Source organism: Leopardus geoffroyi, chromosome B1 (assembly GCF_018350155.1).
Source record: "Leopardus geoffroyi isolate Oge1 chromosome B1, O.geoffroyi_Oge1_pat1.0, whole genome shotgun sequence".
Taxonomy (NCBI): Eukaryota; Metazoa; Chordata; class Mammalia; order Carnivora; family Felidae; genus Leopardus; species Leopardus geoffroyi.
Window position 1 is genome coordinate 146,436,773 of NC_059327.1, and position 7,425 is coordinate 146,444,197.

Consider the following 7,425-nt stretch of genomic DNA (forward strand, 5'->3'; position numbering starts at 1 on the left):
TCATGTATTCTCCAGAATTTTTCTTCTTCTCATCTAGGCTTCCTTTTTCTTAACTAAATCTTCCACTGTACCTCTACTCTCCCAAACCTTTCCTCTGTTCTTACGTCCATTATACAGTAAGCAAAATTCTCCTTGCAACTCAGGATGATGGAAGGTGAAAGACCTTTAATTTTTATTAGTAGATCATTATTTCCCTACTCATATGTAAGAAAACCTTTCTGTATACACGCCGACTGGATCTACCACTACCTACGCTTATTTCTGGCATCTATCGGCTGTCTGGTCACCCCTGTCATTTACTGGCTTCCTCTCTATCTTCAGGGCTGCCATCACAGTGGATGACTTCAGTAGCTAAGTGGACGTCTTGTTAGGTTAGGCAGTTTGTTAGGTTCCTAACAGGATACCTGGAGGTCACTAATGAAGAAGTCATGGCCAGCATGGGGAAGGTCAGAGGCCTGTCCTGGCAGCACTCCACAAGAAGCAGGATCAAACCAGACAGGCCCAAGATGGCAGATGCCATGAAAGGAGACCCTTGGCCAAATCAGGAAGAAAAAGCTCAGAAACCCTGCTTCCCCACCACTACCCAAGTAACAAATATTCTGCCACCTACTTCACTGTCAATAAAAGATAGAAACCTGACCGCCCGCGTACACAGCTCCCTCACTGGCCAGCTTAACCTCCCCTTCTCTCTCTCTGTCTTTCCCTCTTTCCTTCTTTCTCTGTGTCCCTCCCTTCCCCCTTTTCCCGCCCTTCAGCTCGGCTGTCTCCTATCTCAAAAGCATACTTTTCGCTTTAATAAACTTTGCTGCTTGTGTTACTCGTCTGCTATGCTGTGTGTCTGTCCTCGAATTCATTCTTGTGACAAGACCAAGAACCTTTGGCAACTCCTTTGGGTCTGGCTGGGTCGAGGCTCCAGGACCCAGGGACTCCCCAGCTCACCTGGCAACAGTCTCATCTGACAACTTTGTCACCTAGTCATTTCACCTGCAACCTGAGATATGTTAGTAATTCCTTTCCAGTCTTCAGGACTAAGTATTTCACCAGGTGATGACAATGTGTACCCTGCAGGCCATAGATTATGGGATCTGGGTTATTCATGTAGCCCAAGCAGGACCATCAAATCTCTAGGAAATTTAATCTAAGAGCTATGAAGACACCAAGTCAATTGGGTAATTGGTTCATGCTAGACCAGCCATCACACCAGCCCAAACCCACAGGCATGCTACAGCTAAGACTTTGCATAGAAGACAAGGGTAGCAGAGAAAGCTTAGAGTGGGTGGCCAAAATTCCAAAATTTGAAATTGCAGCCACGTACTTTCCTATTGCTTTCCTATTGCTGCTGTAGCAAATTACCATAAACTTAGTGACTTAAAACCACACAAACATTATCTTACAAGTTCTAGAGGTCAGATGTCTGATATTGGTTCCACAGAGGTGTGTTCCTTATAGAAACTGTCAGCGAGAATCTGGTTTCTTATGTTTTCCAGCTTTTAAAGGTTCCAGCTTATGACCTGCCTCACTCTTTCAATTGTTGGATCCCCTTTCACTCTCACCCTCCTGACCCCCTCTTATAAGGACCCTTGGGATTATTATATTTGGCCACCCTGATAATCCAGGATAATCTTCCCGTCTCAAGGGGCACCTGAGTGGCTCAGTCTGTTAAGCATCTGACTCTTAATCTCGGCTCAGGTTATGACCTCACAGTCGGTGAGTTTGAGCCCCACATTGGGCTCAGTGCTGACAGCATGGAGCCTGCTTGGGATTCTCTCTCCCCCTCTTTCTCTGCCCCTTCCCTGTGTGCACTCTTTCTCTCAAAATAAATAAAATCTTCCCATCTCAGGGTGCCTGGGTGGCTCAGTTAGTTGGGCATCCAACTCTTGACTTTGGCTCAGATCATGATTTTGCGGTTTCTGAGTTTGAGCCACATTGGGCTCTGCCTTGGCAGTGCAGAGCCTGCTTGGGATTTTCTTTCTACCCCTCCCCTGTTCTCACTCACATGCGCACACGCACGCTCTCTCTCTTAAAATAAATACATAAACTTAAAAAAAAAAAAAGTCTTCCCATCTCAAAATGCTTAACTTAGTCACATTTTTGATCTCGTTCCTCAGGTCCAAGCACATCTTGATTAAGATCTGTGGAGGTGAACATGCATCTTTATCTCTCATGCCACAGTGGTAGATAGTCCTGCACTCTCTACGTGCAAGGAGTCATTCCGTCTCCATCTGCTCCCTTTGTCTTCCTATCTGTAGCCCCCTGTTTGCTTACAAGGGTGGTGGTAGGGAGAGCAGGGCAGCTTTTTTTACTCTTAATTAGAGTAATCCCTCCAATTTTTGTGTTAGCTGATGTCAGTGCCTTAGGCAGGATGTGTTCTCTTCCATCCTCCCTTGGGCAGGAGGTTATTAAAATGCCTTACCAAGAAAATCCTGACCTTGGCTTCTAATGCCGTCCAACTCAGGGAGACTGCCCATTCTACCACTACATAAATGAGCTTACAGTGGTCAGTTGTTTTTTATGTCTGAAGTGCACAAATGCCATTTTGGGACTTTTACCTGTCTTGCCATACCTGGTGCTACACCAGAGTGACAGATGTCTTCTATATCTCAGTGATGTGCTGAGGGATAAGACGTTCATTTCCCCCACCCCACCCCCAGCTTAATATCGCTGACACCTTGTCACTGATCCTAACATTGTTTAATGGAAGCAGGGCACACACTCAAAGATCAAAAATGACGAGGCAGTCATGCAGCTGGTAATTCCTTGTGGCCTTGTCGGCATGGCAACCCACACATTGACTCTATTGTTATTTTTGTTCTGTATGCAGAGTTGCTGACATCGTTAGTGAAGTTTTGTTAAAATCCTTGGGTTCCCCTGAGGATAAAAGGGAATAGACACACACACACACAAAGTCCTTCTAAATGGGACGTTTCATATGGCCACTTTTTACCTTTCAATTTTTCCTTTGATCACATAGAATAAAAGCAAAAATATTTTTCCCTATTTTTCTCTACCAGAAAGTTGGCATAAAATGATCCATCAGCAAAACTGTGTATGCAGATTTTATTCTCGGATTTTATGAAAAATGTCCCTGGATACAAATTCTATGGGTTTGGTAGTTAAAATCAGGTTACCACTGTGGTGGGTAATATGTTCAAACGAATGTATTGGCCACAGGAGTCACATTTCAGTCAAAATGGTCAGTTCTCTTTGGCCTGAAGAGGAATTCCTATATGAGCTCTCAGAGTTCATTTGTTCCCCACTTACACACAGAATGCTTACCTGCAGACTTCTTCCCCCCCAGTAGGACCAGGAGGGAGTGACTCCACTCTTCTTCCAGTGCCCATGGCCACCAGCGGTCATCAGGAAAGAAAAGACAAAGTGGTTACCTAGTGAAAGAGTAACCTCAAGTGAAAATAGAGAAATTCGAAATCTGAATTCTTGAAGGAAAAAAAAAAAAAAAACAAACCCACCTGTAACTCCCAGGAGTAATATCTCTAGTTCTCTAAAGTAAATGGGACAGGGCCAGGGTTTCAGCTGAAGTCTTCTAAGGGACAGATACAATTTCTTCCAGATTTAGTGTTTTTGTTCCACCTCAAGTAGTGTTAGCTCTTTTTTTCTGAGCTAGACCTTTATTTTATTTCAATTTTCTTTACTTGCCGTAAGACTGCTATTGACTGTTTTATAGGGTTATTCTTTTAGTCCCAGGTATATTCAGATATTACATGCATACTGCCCTTTGTCTGAGGCAAGGGTCTTCAAACAGGTCTAAAATGGAGTCAGTTTGGTTTGTCTGAGGGGTCAGATCTCAGGCCTGCCACCATCAGTCAATCCTTTGCCCACTTCTGGAAGAAGGTGTTCTTTCTTGCTTTCTTTCAAGAAAAAATAATGGGCCTGGGGAGGTATTAAATCAAAATTTTCTTCTCTCATTCAGTATACTGAAGAGAAAAGGTTTTCCTCCTCTCTTTCTGTTGTAGACAGTAACCATCCAGAGCACCATCAGCATAAATCTTGATCCGAAAATGCTGGGCCTGAGAAGAACATTCTAACTTGGGGGCCGGGAGAGAGGTATAAACTTTTTCTTGAGGTTTAGCAAGAAGGGGCACTTGACAATTAGGTAGTTTGGAGAATTAGGCAAGGGTGTTCTCCTGAGAGGGAGGAATAGTTTTCAGATTAGTAGCTATGGTTTGGGCAATTTGGATTTTATCAAGAAGAGTGGAGAGCAGTGAGGGGCTAAGGTCATTGTGTAGGAGAGAATAGATAAGAATGGTTGCAGGAACTCTGGAAGCTTCTCAGTTCCTCAGGGCCTCTTCCACTATTTTTAACACATAGGAAAGCAAGAATGTTTTTGCACATAAAAAGGAGGCTATTTCATAATATTTTGTAAGCATCATATATTCACTTTCCTTGTAGCATTATGTACCTCTGGCTGAGACATAACAGATCCTCGCAGTATGTTGTGGAAGAACAAGAAACAGTATTCACAGTCTACCAACTCATATAATTTACAGGAGAAGGAAGAACTGTTCTTTGGTAATAGTTGAGAGTCCCGGTGTTTCCCATAATAACAGTATGAGTCCTCTGGGAAAATAGCCATTTCTTAAATTTAAAACTGCCACCGCCACCACCACCACCACTGAGCACTTGGCTCAACAGTTGGGGCATTTTGAATTCCCAACAGAATACTGATCTATTTTAGCCAATTTTTCCCATGCCATATTCCATATGTATCCTAATTTTGCAGGACTCCAAAATCCAAATACTCTGGTATTAATACATCAGTAATATGGTTTTGTAAGTTGGTAATTTTCTCTAATGAAACAATTATTTTTCTAGGATACTCCTTAAAAAGTGGAGGGCCTCATATTGCTAATGTTATTTCTCTTTAACACATTTTCTATCTGATTCAGTGATGGATAACACCTAAATTCCAATTGATCATTTGCTTTTCCATTGCTTAGTTTCATTACTAGGCCTCTTTTTATTATAATGGATAGCAGCCTAATTCAATCTAACTTCTATTAGAAGGGGAATCAGGGGCACCTGGGTGGCTCATTAGGTTGAGCATCTGACTTCGGCTCAGGTCATGATCTCACGGTCCGTGAGTTTGAGCCCCGTGTCGGGCTCTGTGCTGACAGCTCAGAGCCTGGAGGCTGTTTCAGATTCTGTGTCTCCCTCTCTCTCTGACCCTCCCCCGTTCATGCTCTGTCTCTCTCTGTCTCAAAAATGAATAAAACATTAAAAAAAAAAAAGGGGAATCAATTTATGTAGCTAGCTATATATAGCTATAAGCTAGAAGACTACCTTATGTAGTCTAGGTAATGTTGGTTTTAGGCATGGGTGGTCCTGGAGCTTAAAAAATATTATCAAGACCATTTTCCTTTATCTTTCAACTTTGTTTTCCTTTGGGATGCCCTGATTCTTGTCTCAAGTGGCAGATATGGCCACTAGTAGTTCTAGGCTCATGATATTTCTTCAGTTAGTGTTTTTTATATTTCTAGAAAATGTTCCAGGAAAGACCTTGATTGGCTTATGTGGTAGGTGGATTAATGGCTTCCCAAAGATATCCATGTCCCAATTTTTAGAACCTGTGAATATGTTACCTTACATGGCAAAAGGAACTTTGAAAATGTGATTAAGTTGTGGCTCTTAAGATGGGGTGATCAGGGGTGCCTGGGTGTCTCAGTCAGTTAAGCATCCGACTTCAGCTCAGGTCATGATCTCACAGTTTGTGAGTTCGAGCCCCACATTGAGCTCTGTGCTGACAGTTTGGAGCCTGGATCCTGCTTTGGATTCTGTGTCTCCCTCTCTCTCTGCCCCTCCCCTGCTCATGCTCTGTCTCTCTCTCTTTAAAAAATAAATAAACATTAAAAAAAAAAAAAAGACAGGGTGATCATCCTGGAGTATCCAGGTGGGTCTGAAGTAGTCACAGGAGGAAGGCAGGAAGTCAGAGAAGAGAAAAGATGCTGTGCTAGTGTCTTTGAAGATGGTGGAAGGGGGCCATGAATCAAGGAATGAGGTGGCCTCCAGAAGCTAGAAAAGGCAAGGAAACACACTCCTTTCTAGAGACTCCAGAAGGAGCACAGCCCTGAAGATCCATAATAGATAATAAATATATAATAAATTATTTTAAGTCACTAAATTTGTGGTAATTTCTTACAACAGTAATAGGAAACAAATACAGCTTTTAATGATTGCCCATCCCCGAACCAACTGGTCAAACCTTAGTGTAAGAGTTTAGGTGTAGTACACTGCTCAGATATGGGTTATGTGCACTCCCAGAACAGGGTTGAGGTAAGTCCAACCTAACTCACATGTGTGGAGTGAAGGAATGAATCCATCCTGTTCTTAACTACTCCGCAGCATGCATATCCATATGTGTGTGTATTTATATACATTTGTATTCTCATGATCCAATTAGCAGTCTCTTTGGCCTCTTGTTGAGTGATCAAACACTGGTATGAAATTTCTCAGTATTTTTTAGTCTTATATGAAGGCCACCAATCCGTCATGTATCAAGGCCAATGCATTTGTGGCATTTAACCCACATATCACCTTGAAGGCAGAGGCTACAAATGTTTCATAACTCTCCCCTGTTTATAGTTCTGATACATTTTATTCTTATTCCTTATTCTTACCACAACCTATAGTCCAGATTCAGCCCATCTGGGAACCATTTTGTGCTCTGACAGATACCTTTAGCTTTCTCTATCTAGTAACATACAACATGAGCTACCTTAGCTCTTGCCCTGACCATCATAGGCCATCACATTGGTTCTGATGTAATCACTGCATATCTATTCCCCTGGTCAAATTCTGTGAATGTATCTTCCCTTTCTAGAAGTGATCCAGATTTCAAAAAGAAATCATCAGTCTGATAATAAGGATGTATATACCACTTTTCCTATATTACAAAGAAGCTCGGTAAAGGAATTGACCTATTGGGTTTGAAGAAGGCATGGTTCCAGTCTTCTCAGTTTATATACTCAGTCACTGACTTCAGTGACCAAATCACAAAATGAAACACTATTTCTCTCTCTTTATGAAGATTCCAAACCCCAAAACCACCTTATTTTGGATCCACTTCTCTCGGTACCATTTTGCTAATAATTTTGGTTGCCAAGGTGGATTGTCTCTTAGCTCAGTTCTTTTTTATGATTTGCTTCAGGCACAACTTGATACTCACATGCCCCTGGGGACACTCCTGTGGGAAGCTGTGAACTATAACTTGGTCACTCTGCCTATTATCTTAGAGATAGAAAACTGATGATAAGGAGAAATTGTTAAAGGAAAGTTGGGCACTTGTTCCAACATGGCTTTTTTTCCCCCCCACTGGAGAAATGCAGGTGTCTGCTGTTAATTGATGAGGGAAAGCATGCCCTACCTCTTTCTCAGCTGAAAAAAAAAAAAAAAAACACGAAAAAACAAAAA